The following is a 13,470-nucleotide window of genomic DNA, read 5'->3' as shown; positions in this document are numbered from 1 at the left end:
ATGTTTGGTATGGTGTGGCTGCAACGAGGCGGGCAAATGTCAAACCCACGTGCAGATCAAGAATTCACGTCCTGAACGATGCTCAAAGTCACACACCTGGCCTCTGTCGCTGCTGCTCTCAGTTCTCGAAAGTTTTCTATACATGTTATCCTTACCGTCTCTTCAATTTCTTGATCTCAGATTACTATTCCACGACCAGATGCAGACATCTGCAGCAAATGGAGTTCTATTCTACTGAAACAAAACCGAGGAACTGTGCTAGCAACGGGCTTGTTGGACGGCCAGGTCCAGGTCCAGGCTAGTGCAAGGTCCAGGACAACTGTTAAAGCTCTTCTCATCAACCCCACCCATGAATACACAATGGATGTGACGCACTGTGTTGACAGGACTGACGTCGTAGCCAAACACGGTCGGGGACTGCGCCGGGGAGGACAGGGCGAGCCGTCGTCTGGCTTCGGAAGTTTGTCCGCGGGACCGCGGTCTTTTGTTCGATGCACGGAGCGTCAATCCAGTACGGTAGTTGTGAGGTAACTAGATAGCTTATATATGTTTTCACCATCCAACATTTTTCATTTCATTACTAAGTTATTTATTGTGTATCATTTTTGTATTTTATACGTTATGTTATGTATAATATATATCACTATGTTATCAATAATGACATATGATGTACTATCATCAAATGTATTAATATATGCATTCAAAACTTATCATACTCTCTGTCAAATGACATCAACCTGAAATAACGAGTGAATATCTTTTACCGCCTGGCTTCGTCAGGACCGACTTGAAAAATTGCAACCGCAGTGCTTGCAAGCTCAAAATGGCTTAGAGCCATGATGCAGTCAATGTTGGTTTCCGGTCAGGCGGCCAACTAGCTAGCTACCGACGAATCGGCAAGCCTCAGGAAGCCATCAGCCGACCCGGCTGGCAGCCCGTGAGAGGCTAAAAAGCTGTTTAAAATACATGCGCACAGATTGTAACTGTGATTTTGGAATACATACAAGCTCACTCCGTTGGCCGCTCAGTCACGATTATATGTGCCCACACGTGCAATATGGCCATGCGGGTCACACTGGAGAACTTTGAACAACATACCCTGGCAGGCCACACGTTTAGTTGTTTAAGGTTCTCAGGTGTGGCCTGCGTGACCATCGAGTCCCATGGCCTGCGTGGCGATGAGACTCTTCGTTGTCATCTTTCTGCAGAGAGATTGCGTTTCGTTCGAGCAGGCGGAGCCATGTCTGAGATTTTTGAGTTGTTGAATGATACTCTTTAAGGTGACATCATCAGTGTATCCATTTTTGGTATACTGATAAATGATACGCTTGACTGCGTGCCAACGAATATCGATCGATCGCTACTTGTCGATGACTTTGCCGTCTGGTGTTCGACGTCATCAACAGCATCTGCAGTGAGACAGCTGCAGGTGTGTATGGGCAGGATAGCACAATGGGGCTTGACGAATCGTATCCATTTTCCCAACGCAAAAAGCAGCTGTATGAACTTCCGGTTGCGTAGGTAACAGTGCACGAACTCTGACCTTGAAAAATCCTGACCGGATTCTGTGCACCACCCCTGTGTTCATATCGCAGCTGGAGGGTTACGGACGTCACGTTCTGCCAACATGTTAGTGGAAGCTAAGAAGCCACCTCTGGATTTCAGGCATCAGGCTTGCGTTGAATAACGCGGTCAAAGAAGCGCAGTTTTCGACTCACCCAGCACAAGACTTGTTCTCGCGGTCGCTCACTCACTCCTTTTTGAATGGGCGGGAAAGCTCTTCAAGGCCAATATGTCTGCGCATCAGAGCTTTCATGAGGAAGACTGACGTGCACTGATTCATAGGATCATGACAATGTCAACGTATCAGCTTCACTCATCGCGGGAATTATCATCCCCGACGTGTGACCCGCGCCCCCACCAGCACGAGAAAGGATCCGCATTCGAGTTGAAATTCCTGCAGCATGGTACGACGCGAATGGCCCTGTATGGCGGCTCTCTCAAGATTCTTACGGATAGATCTCAAAGGGAGCTGCTGGGACTGGGTGTGCTTTTGTCTGTGGTGGCAAGGTCACTCGGACAATCGTTTTCCGCCTCAAATGACTGTGTTTTCGGCTGAATTGTTAGTCATCCTCACAGCGCTGCCCCTCTCGCGATATTGTTTTGAAAAAGATGCTCTGATCCCGCCTGATTTTATGAGCTCACTTTATCTCCTGACCCAGTCTCGAGTTCGAGCGGCCACGATCTCTTGGTCTGCCCAATCTGGGACGGGGTCTTGCTTGTGAACGGTCAGGGCCATTGTGTTGCGTTTAAGTGGATTCCCAGCCGTGTTGGAATTTCCGAAAATAAACGTGCAGACCGGGTAGAAAAGGTGACGGCTAGCCAGTGCCCCCCCCCCCCCCTCCCCACTTTCTATTTCTACATCGCGCACAACTTGCATCAAACTCTTAGGGAATGCGAGCGTAGAGAATGGCAGGGATGATGAGGTGCCACCAGTAGCTCCCTCAAGGAGCTGGAACGCCTCATCTATCAGTGGGAGATGTCACACCGTAATAACAGGCGGATGTAGGTCTTTCCTTGTAGGCTGAGGCTGGGCCACACACACGCAACCCGCTCGTTTCTCCTGGCCAGCCAGCGCACCAATGTGTGACAGATGCGGCGAACAGCTTATGGCTGAGCACAGACTGGTTCCTTGCCGAAGTGCGATGCAGTGAGAGTTGCACATTCTTCGGTAGTGACTCTTGCACAGCTGGTTGGAGAAACTCTAAGGCATATTGTGCAAATTCTCATAGCATTTTTTGGCCAACGCTTACTTGAGCATAATGACAGGCATCCAGCATCATTAACCATATAACTACACAGGCACATACAGCTGCATTTACGCAAGAAGGCCCTGATTTTTTATATACAAATCATCGTAGTATTTTTTAAACTGAGTCAATGTCAACCTGCGTGGATATCGTATGATTTGACCAGCTGCTTGATATGACCATTTCTTGCGAGCGCAAAATGATCGACATAACTGACTCGCCTCTAAGCCAAAATTTGTAATAAAAGAGGCACCCTTTTGGGTTGGTTACTTCCAACTTTCAGATTTTGTAATCGTACCTTAACTGCCATGTAAAGCCAAACCATGTCCACGTTTTCACTTAGCTTTTCGGAAAATTACCAGATGTAACGGAAGTATCTAGAATACAAAATGGAATTAAAGTAGCTAGTTATAGGTCTTTCTGTAAAGAAATCGTTATGATATTACAGTCATGCTGGAAAATTGACCACGTTTTGGAGATTTTGGGATAAATCTAAATTGATTTGATAATATTTTAAGTTATACAAACATTTACACCCTAGACGGAAAACAAATTCTGAAACCCTTCAATAGTCGTCAGGCATCACATGTTCACATGATCGGCTAGCCGGCCAGCCGCCGGCTCCGTATCGGTTTTCTGTCAACCCAAAAACTGGTTGGCTGCATGAAATCTTGATGAAATTTTATCAGCTGTTTCCACTAGTTGGTTGAAGGTTACAATTTTTATTTCCCGTACATCAATCACATAAGCCGGTCGCGCCAAAAAGGGGATACAAGTTATTAGCATTCAAAGGTAACTGTACCCTTTGGGTTTTTAATTAGCAAAAAAAAAAGGATCACCCTGAATGCTTTTTTGATCCTCGAGATACAGTTGCGCGTATTCCAAGGGAGAGGATAGGCACGAGACTGTAGGTCACCAGGTCACAATTTTAAAAGCATGTGAAGCAGGTTTTCAAAAGGTCAAAAGATACAGTGGTTTACGGTGACCTCAGCGATACAAAAGTTTAAACCATTCGTGAAGCTGTTCACTGAGTTACCCACGCCAATGCTCTTCATTCATGCATATCCCCAAAGCACCCAAGTAAGCTAACCGCTGTGTGTCATTGGGGCTTCACGACGCACTCAGCTACTGAGGCTATACGGTGTCGCCTGCCTCTCACCCTGGCAGGAAAGGCGGGCACCGCGGGGAATCGAACCCTGTGCCTCTAGTTTCCCAGACGCGCAGTGGTTAACGCAGTTAACCACTACACTGCCGGCGCCCCGTTAACTAACCCTTCAGAAGCACCCAAGGCTGTAGCTCCTTTACTATTGTTCCAATCCACCCTCAGAAAAACTGGAACGTCTCATCGCCGTCGGCAAAGGTCAACATCGCAAACATCGCAAAGGTCAACATCACCAACCGGTGCGAGCTGTGTGTTTTTCAAACATAAAGGTCATTGACCTTTCAGATCTGGCGCCGCAGCGCACCGTGCTCGTTCCACGAATGTGACGCTGCTGACCAACACGTGGCACGCGTGGCATGTACACGCAGAAGCCGTCGGCGTAACATGGGATGGGCAAAACTGTCAGCTTGACAGACACAGCCAATTGGTAAGTGGAAACCGGTCCCGGATTTTGGCGACCAGGTGCCGTAGTGAGACGATATCAACGTATTTCAACGTATTTCAGAAAAAAACGGACAATCGTGAAGAAATAAGTTCGGAAAATCACCCTGAAAAAGCGAGCAATCCCACTGGAAAAGAACGGGCAATCGCGATGGAAAAAGAACGGGCGATCACACTGGAAAAGAACGGACAATCGCGCTGGAAAAAGGACGGGCAATCGCACTAGAAAAAGAACGGGCGATCACACTGGAAAAGGGACGGGCAACCGCACTGGAAAAAGTGCGCATCGATGTGAGTGATCGATTGTGTGTGCTCGTGCGAAAACCATGCAACTGGTTTAGAGCTATTTTGGGATTGATGTCAGATCTCGGCAGCCCATTAAGCCCATTAAGCCCATTAAGGGATAATGACTCAGTTGCACTGTGTAGACCCGTGTGCCGTCTATAAATCACATCCACATCTCAACACTGTTCGATTCATAGCAAGGCCAGCAGTCGATCGGAAAGGGACAAATGTAGCATTTTCCGGAACTAATCTCGAAAGCAACACCCCGGCGTACGAACCGAGCTGATGCAGTCATCAACACAATGCAAGACTTCCATTCAACTTGGTCAATACCCGTAGCCTGTTTGTTGCAGACGCGAGGAGCATTACACATACATAAGAGTAGCAGGGGAGCCCATGGCTAAATGTATTTCATTTTCTTTACAAATGCGGCCCTCGTTGCCCTGCCGTCCGGGATTTTGGAAAGCTTAATGCGTATATACAAACTCGGAGTCTTTGCCTGCATTTTTTTTGCATTATTAATTTCTCTTGGCATTGTCATCGTTTGCTGCGCGACTCGAATTAAAATATTTATTTTAGTGTTGCAGGTCCTGTGGTAGTGTTGAACTATCCTATGGGGTATGTTGTACCGCAATAATTAGGGTTGAAGACGGTCATCAAATCTTATCTAACATGCCCCTTATTTAACATGGCCGGCTAGATACCTTCGCTCGAGTGGAGGGGGTCAATTTAACCCCCTGGGATCTCGGGAACTAAGAAAGCTAGAGATACCAAATTTACAGGGTGTCTTGACCTGTACGTGAAATCACTTAGGCCAAAGTTTGAGATTCCCAGGTCATGAACTTCAGGCCAAATAAAGTCAAACAGGGTCAAATTCCATGTTGGTCTCCAATGTGCTCCCGGAACCCCAACTGTTTCTAAGCAAAAGGTCAGAAGCCATTTGAGGTCAGTGAACTTTTTTGTCCTTTTAAAAGTCATGGTGACCAAAATCATACACGGCTGCTTTGAGTTTTGCATTTGAATAAGCGACAAAAGTTACACTAGGCATTTTGTTCCTAAAACAAAATGCCAACCCAGGTCATCTTAGGTCAATGACCTTTTCTAACCTCTAACAAGTCAATGAAAGATGTATAACGCGGTTCCTGCTGTCAATGAATTGGAAATGAGCACCGGAAGCTATCCCATGCAGCAAGCCCTAGAGTCATAAATCAGGTTGGTTTTGACCTTGGTATGACCTCCACACCTGACCTTAGGTCAACTTAATTTGCTTATTCAATATTTTTGGTGCCTAAGAAAGCATGTCAGAGATGTATGGCTTCGTCAAGCACTCAGTTGTTGTATCAGATTGAACGATTCCTTAGAAATTGCCGTCGCTGAAACCATGACCTGACTTTGACCTGCCATAGGTCAGCGACCTTACAAGGTACGTCTAAATTGTTTATCCTAACGATTTGCTATTCAATTGTCTATAGCTACGCAAAATTTGGCGCAGCTACACCGCGACGTTCGGAAGCCATTCTGGGAAAAACCTTCGGGGTGTCAATTTAACCCCCACCCGAGCGCGTGTTAACGAAACAACGGGAAGCAGCAAGCAACCGAAAGTATCGATTCAGATCTCTTTAGCCACTTGAGTCGTCCGGAGTAGAGCTCGTCGGAGGCACTCTCCAAATGGGTCTACCTCAGACATCTTCTCCCGCCGAATTTCACACACAGTTCATCAGACTTGCTGGTCCCGCGAGCTGCCTTAGCATACTGCTGCGCAATGTTTTTTTCGTTTTTGTTTTGATTGTTTGCCAGAAACCGTCTAGTTGGTGTCTGGTTTGCGGTGAACATTGCAAGCCATTTTCTTTCAAGCTGCTATTCTTTCATGGCTTGTCTTGGCGGGGGCTTTCTTGGAGGTCTTCTCGCCGGTTCTGCAAAAGTTCACTTTTTTCCTTTGTTCATTCAGATTACAGTTGTGCTCTTCTTTTGATGCTTTTATCTGTTTTTTTTTTTAAACACTGCATGCATCAAGCAGCATAGCGGACTTCCTTTTTCGACGCCCATCTCCTTCCCTTCGACTTGTGCGTGAAAATGAACGTAGCTCCTCGAGAGAAACAGATCACACAATGCGCGGTGGGGGGGGGGGGGGGGGGGGGGGCGGGGGAAGGAGAAATAAACCCGCCACGACATCACGGGATGGTCGCCCTACAGCATAGTTGGGCGGCAATGGTCAAGTGTTCCCGAGCCAGTCTCGAGGCCGTTGGGTGGCTATGTGACCCAGAGATCTCCACAGGGTTTCCGCATGACTACGGGGTCCAGCCCCGTCACGCGCTGCTTGAATAAGCCAGGGCCCGAAGAAAGCTACAGAACCCCAGGACAGCCAGATGTCACTGAGGCAGTCCCGTAGCTCCCAACTGCCGAGCCCTATAGCGGTGCATGCCTCATGGTAGCTACAGGGTCAGGGGTCGAACACAGGACCCAAGACTGATACGGGGCTCCACTGACGACTAGAGGTCTTCGGACGGCCGCGCCGACTCTGGGCGACACAAAGAGGTGCTGTTTCTGACCCGCGCGAACTGCACAGGCCTGAACACGCCGAAGCAGGGTCATCGATTTGAGCAACTGATCGAAAGACCGACCCAAGTGTCCGGCGGTGTAGCCTACCCTCTCCCCTGATGTGCAATTCTCAGCAAATTTAATAATGTGGACTTTAACGAAAGACAATTGCTGTTTCTAATCTTTGGCATCATTCATCACATAATTGTGCGGTGGGTGACAACTTGGCTAAGAAGACGAGCTTGGGACGAGCCGCCGCCGATACCTCATTTAAACCCTAGCCGAAAGTGTGCTTCTCGTCAGATATATCCCACTTTGAACGAACGATTTTTTCTCATCTTTGCGTTATTTATAGCATTGCTCCCTTCATTGACAGCATAGGTGTCACGACATCCCAGCATCAAATTTTTGGTGACCATTTCCCAGCAAAACAAAAATATCAGGAGATGAAAGAAGTATTGGTGCCATCAATGCATATGCCTCAATACCTCAGTGCATGCCCAGAGCCCATTCGTAAGTCGCCTATTTGCGACATCACAAGTGCTTTGGTGCCGGGGCATTTCCGGAGACTACGGTGAGATTACGAATGGTCAATGAAATTGCAGGGAGATTACTAGGTGATTACTGGGGCTTCCAGCTCAGGGGAGCAATCAGGCATGGCCGGAAATGCGGCAGGCTGAAAGGCATTCGGTGGTTTTCCTTTGGCCTGGGGTGTCACCACTGAGCGAGCACTCTTGATTGGATGGCTGGACTGGCTGGTGTTTACCTGAGCAATATCACCGGCTGTGATGTCACTTGAGGCCGTGATATTGCTTGGGCGCGCACCCAGCTACCATCCCAGAGTAAAAACATGACCACCACCATCAAAATCTGGTGGTCCCTCCACAAAACCCAGTCGTCTAAGCCAAGCATATATCCGAGATTTTTCCCAACATACTTGCCTGCAAGCTGGATTCTCACTTGCATGCAATAAAAAAATACATTGAATCCGCGCTATGTTACAAATGACCTTCAAATCAGCCCCGCAACCCACAAATTAAGACCAGTGTCTACAGTGTCAGTATACAGTGTCTACAGTGTTAAGACAGTGTCAGAGTCGGAGCCTACATGAAAAGCGCCAAGGTCGGGATCAGGGGGTCAGGTGAGTCAGGGGTCCCTGATCCTGACCCCACATGAGTGGGTCAGAGCCAGGGACCTGCATGATTGGGGTCAGGGTCAGAGTCAGGGGTCTACATTAGTGGGGCCGGGGCCAGGGGCCTACATAAGTGGGGTCAGGGCCAGGGACCTACATGACTGAGGTCAGGGTCAGGGTCATGGGCCTGCATAAGTAAGGTCAGGGCCAGGCTCAGGGGCCTACATGCACTTAGCATCGACCGTACTCATGTCGGGAAGATTTTTTATAATTAATGAACCGGGACTTCTCACGAACACAAGCCGCTTAGCGCGTTCTGGGGGACGACGCTTGGATGCGGCCCTCAGGGTTCGCCTCCTGGAACGGTCGCTGGTGATCGCAGGCAAGTCAGGTGCCAGCAAGCCGGAGCCGATACATCTGGCATTGGAAATACCGCGCCACGACGGACCGCTGGACAAACACCATCTGTCCGCCGTTGTGTTTGGCAGGGGCAGTAGTGAAGTCCTGTTGATGAGTAATTCAAATGGAACTGGGCACCGCGGCATATGATCGAAGGCAGTAGAGTAGAGTGCACAGTAGAGTGGGTAGAGAGTACAGTAGAGTGAGTAGAGTGTACAGTAGAGTGGGTAGAAAGTACAGTTGAGTACAGAGTACAGCAGAGTAAGTAGAGTGTACAGTAAAGTGAGTACAGAGTACAGTAGAGTAAGTAGAGTGTACAGTAGAGTGAGTAGAAAGTACAGTTGAGTACAGAGTACAGCAGAGTAAGTAGAGTGTACAGTAAAGTGAGTACAAAGTACAGTAGAGTAAGTAGAGTGTACAGTAGAGTGAGTACAGAGTACAGCAGAGTAAGTAGAGTGTACAGTAGAGTGAGTACAGAGTACAGCAGAGTGAGTAGAGTGTACAGTAAAGTGAGTACAGAGTACAGCAGAGTAAGTAGAGTGTACAGTAAAGTGAGTACAGAGTACAGCAGAGTGAGTAGAGTGTACAGTAAAGTGAGTACAGAGTACAGTAGAGTAAGTAGAGTGTACAGTAGAGTGAGTACAGAGTACAGCAGAGTAAGTAGAGTGTACAGTAGAGTGAGTAGAGAGCACAGTGGAGTGATCGGTCTGTACCCAAATGTGCAATGGCCTTAATGTGCACAGGTTTGTACCGAAATGTGCACAGGCCGGCGGTGATCGAGGCACGGCTGGAGCGGGTCAGAATTCAATACCTGCCGTTAGAAATCTGACAACGCACTGCCAGAATGGGCTAGAAATGATGAGCACCAAACGGGATGTGAATTTGGTTAAATCCCAAATTTCAAATTTCGTCATGAGCGTCAACTGCTTTCAGCTTCGATACATCCTTACAAACTCTACCGACCAAGCACATACATAACTTAATTAATGCGGCCTCAATTTATCCAGCAGCATCACTGAACTGACCATCCATTCGGAAGTAGGTACCATGAGGTGGGATCATCAGGATCTGAAGAGCCTGCACTTGATAAAATGTACTTATAGTTCTATCATTAGTACTATCCGTCCAATAAATCACACCTAGCAAGCGCGTGAGGAAGTGCACAATCATGCACCAGCGGTGGGTGAGGCGCCTAATCTCCAAAGCAGTCTTTACAGATACCATCTGAGTGCGTCCTCTGACCCATCCCCCGGCTTCGGACGTCGTTTGATTTATCTTAAGAGTGGGCTGGGGCTCAGGTCGGCTTACTAGTGTGTGCTCTGGCCGGGGCGAAGATGCCATCGTTTTTTAGGGGCGACAGCCCGCATGCAGGCTGATTGTGCTGATGGACCCACGGGGAGGAACCGTCGCGCAGAAAGCCGAGGAGGCACCCCAGATCAGATGGCTTGACAAGGCGGCAGACAATGGCTGAGAAAGAACAGCGACAAGAAGAGACGCAGAAAGAGGACAGGAACGTAAGGCAAATGACTGAGTAACAATAATGACTGTGGAAATAAATCGGGCCAGCGAGCGACTGGATGCAAGCTACAGTAAAGCAAAGTCGAGCACGGGGAGAACAGACGGCAGTTACGGCTCACTTGCACGGACGCGTTTGACCGTGACCGAACTGCACTCGTAAATTCGCACATATCCCTTTCGGCCACCGTCCCGTTCTCTGCGAAGTCAGGATCTACTTAAAAAATAGCTTCGTAAGCGATTTTGAAAATTGTCGTCTCCTCTATTAGTTTTCAACTTTGAAATTTCGAGTGCTGCCTTTTGGCAAGGGTAAGGGAAACGTCAAGAAAGACCAGACTACGTGCAATTTTACGGATATGCAGAGCTTTCATCTAATGATAGCACTAGGCGCCTTTCCAGTTCAAATTATGTAATTTAAAGGCGTAGCCTAACTGTTAACATGAATATTTTGACAAAAGGGGTTTTTTCACAAAAGGCCACAACCGGGATTGTAATATGTCCGACCATAACGATCACAACGTTTCATCGGTGAGAAATATTGATTTGCATTACCCTGAACTACTTTTTTAGAAGCAACCAACCTAGATAATACAGGTAGATTCAGGCATACGCGGCATGAGCATTGTCATCCGTGATTTAACCGGCATTGCGTTATAGAATTGACGCAGCGGCGCCACCTTCTTCCCTGGATCTGTCTCTGTCATCCAGATAAGACTGTTAAGTGTCGCCATACATCACTTGGTAACATAGGTATGTCCCCTTTTGACCTTCGGCTTCTTCACAACAGCTTATTACTGTATACTTGATCTGTCACGCGCTCAGGGATAGTCTGGCACTGGCAGCGATAATTGGCTGACGGCATTGGTTACTTTCGGTGATGTCAATGAGAGCTTGTTTGGCGTTTGCTCCGACCTCTGACACGTGATGGGTGTTAAATTCACTTAAACACCGAAGCTCTAAAAAAACAAGCCTGGTCGGCCGCTGTTGTTACACTAGCTCAGCATGCGTTGATTTATCACCCAATATTCTGATTGGTGGTTATCCTATTTGGTGAGGGGTAATTGATTGGTACCAGCGGCGGTGAGATTGGTTCTTGTCGTTTCCGACAGCCGTCCACATGACTTCAGACCGACTCGGACCATCTGGCTATCACCGCCCAATTGCTGGACGGTGACCTTCCCGTAATGTGGTGTAAGTGAGCTTGTTCTCCATTGTGGGATCCGTTTCTCTCGACGAGCTCTGCTCATTTCAAAGAACAAGCTGAGGGGAAAGATACGGCCGTTAAAACAAGAAAGTTCACTATATTGCCGATACAAGCAGTGCCTCTTAAAAGATGTTACGTGACGCAGTGACGATAACGACGATAACCACGATAACGATGCGTAACCAGCGACAATAACGTAAATGGCGAGCAAACGTGTTCGTTTGACCGCGGCAGACTCGGCGGCAGAGTTCTGACCGTATTACAGTCTGGAAGCCAGCATGAATCACTGGGCGCAAATATATGTCGTCAAGAACCGGATAAGTGATTCGATGACTTGCTAGCGCCTGTCCAAATGATTGAATTAGAAAGAGAGTGAAGGTGTGGCTGGGACTGTGCGCTATAAGCAGCGATTTCTTCTCAGGACGAGTCAAAGTAAGCCGTAGGCTTGGCGCCGTTTCAAACATCGCTATGACATCAATGCGTTGAGTTCACCACCGTTGGTGAGATTGGCACCCTGGGATGTGGCGAAACTGCATCATGGGGTCGCATTTCGATCTGAAGACACCGCTTGAAGATTGACAACGTGCTGGCCCAAAATACATCATCTACTTCACTAAAACTCCAATTTATGAAGGTTCACAGTATTTTTGGAACATACTCCTTGTGGAGGCGGTTTTCAATACAATAGGGTTTAAAATTTCTGCAGATCTGAGTCAGAAGAACGCCAGGAAATGCCCGAAGGACTTGATATAGAACAGCTGAAGAACGCAGCTGGAAAATCCAGCCGACAACCGCGGCCGTGAATGTGCACTCTCAGTCGCCTCAGGGGAAGCAATTATCAAAAAACGCTCACCGGCGCCTTATCACAACAAGCACGCTGTCGCTTTAGGGCCGGAGAAATACGATGTGCGTATGGTTCGGGCCAGGGTGGGAGTGATATTAGCAAGAGAGGTCGCTAGATGGCATAGCTTGCGCCGTTGAACTTGCCGAACGAATCACCGTGTTGGCCTAGTCGACATGCAGTCAAAACGTCTCCGAATGAGACAAACCCCAGGCCAAGGTGGGATCAGTTTATTGCACAATAGTAGTGTGTGGGACTGTGATTTGAATCTAACTTATTTACCAGAATCGTTGATACGTTAACTAGGCTTCATGGTTCTGGTTATGGCCTAATTATATTCTGTGAAACACACGAGGAAGCCAGTGGTTTTGATTAAAAAACCACGCTACATTTCTTTCCTCAATCGTTAATCCCGGGACAAGCCGAGTTAAGCCACCACTTATCCACTCAGTCAATGATACCCACGGAGTTGGCAGAGTTAGGACGATGTGTAGGAGTACCTCTTTCGAAATTTAGATGTCGAAATTAGGTCTCTCTCCTCACAGTCGACGGGCCCAAAACTGCGCATGCATCAACCGGATAGACCTTCGAGACCTAGTGGTGGGTGCCAAAGCTTCGATGCATTCTGTATTTGATGTATTTTTTTGCAGTGGGCACATAGAAGCCGAACACATCTAGTGGCTTTTGGTTCCTCCAACTGGCGTAATTATTGACCACAGGTGTACTGAGGTGAAAAAATCCATGTTAATTCCACGCGATCTCCTTTCCGAGAAGCGTAGGAACCCTCCCCCGCCGCCCACAAACTCCGCGGTGCAATTCCAGCTCGCACCCCAACACCTCACCTACGTCTGCGGGCGTCACGGGCGCTGTCACGCGCGCGCCGACTCCAACGCCAGCTCCAGCGCCAGCTCCAGCGCCAGCTCCAGATACCTACTGCGCCCGTCGGGGCTCCAGCACTAGCTCCAGGGATAGACCGCGTCCGCCGGGGCTCCAGCGCCAGCTCCAGCGCCAGCTCCAGACACCTACCGCGTCCGTTGGGGCTCCAGCGCCAGCTCCAGGGACAGACTGCGTCCGCCGGGGTTCCAGCGCCAGCTCCAAGGACAGACTGCGCCGCCAGTTGGCTCCACCAACGAACGGCGGGCG

Source organism: Pollicipes pollicipes, unplaced genomic scaffold (assembly GCF_011947565.3).
Source record: "Pollicipes pollicipes isolate AB1234 unplaced genomic scaffold, Ppol_2.1 Scaffold_7262;HRSCAF=8765_pilon_pilon_pilon, whole genome shotgun sequence".
Taxonomy (NCBI): Eukaryota; Metazoa; Arthropoda; class Thecostraca; order Pollicipedomorpha; family Pollicipedidae; genus Pollicipes; species Pollicipes pollicipes.
This window is presented reverse-complemented; position numbering follows the sequence as displayed.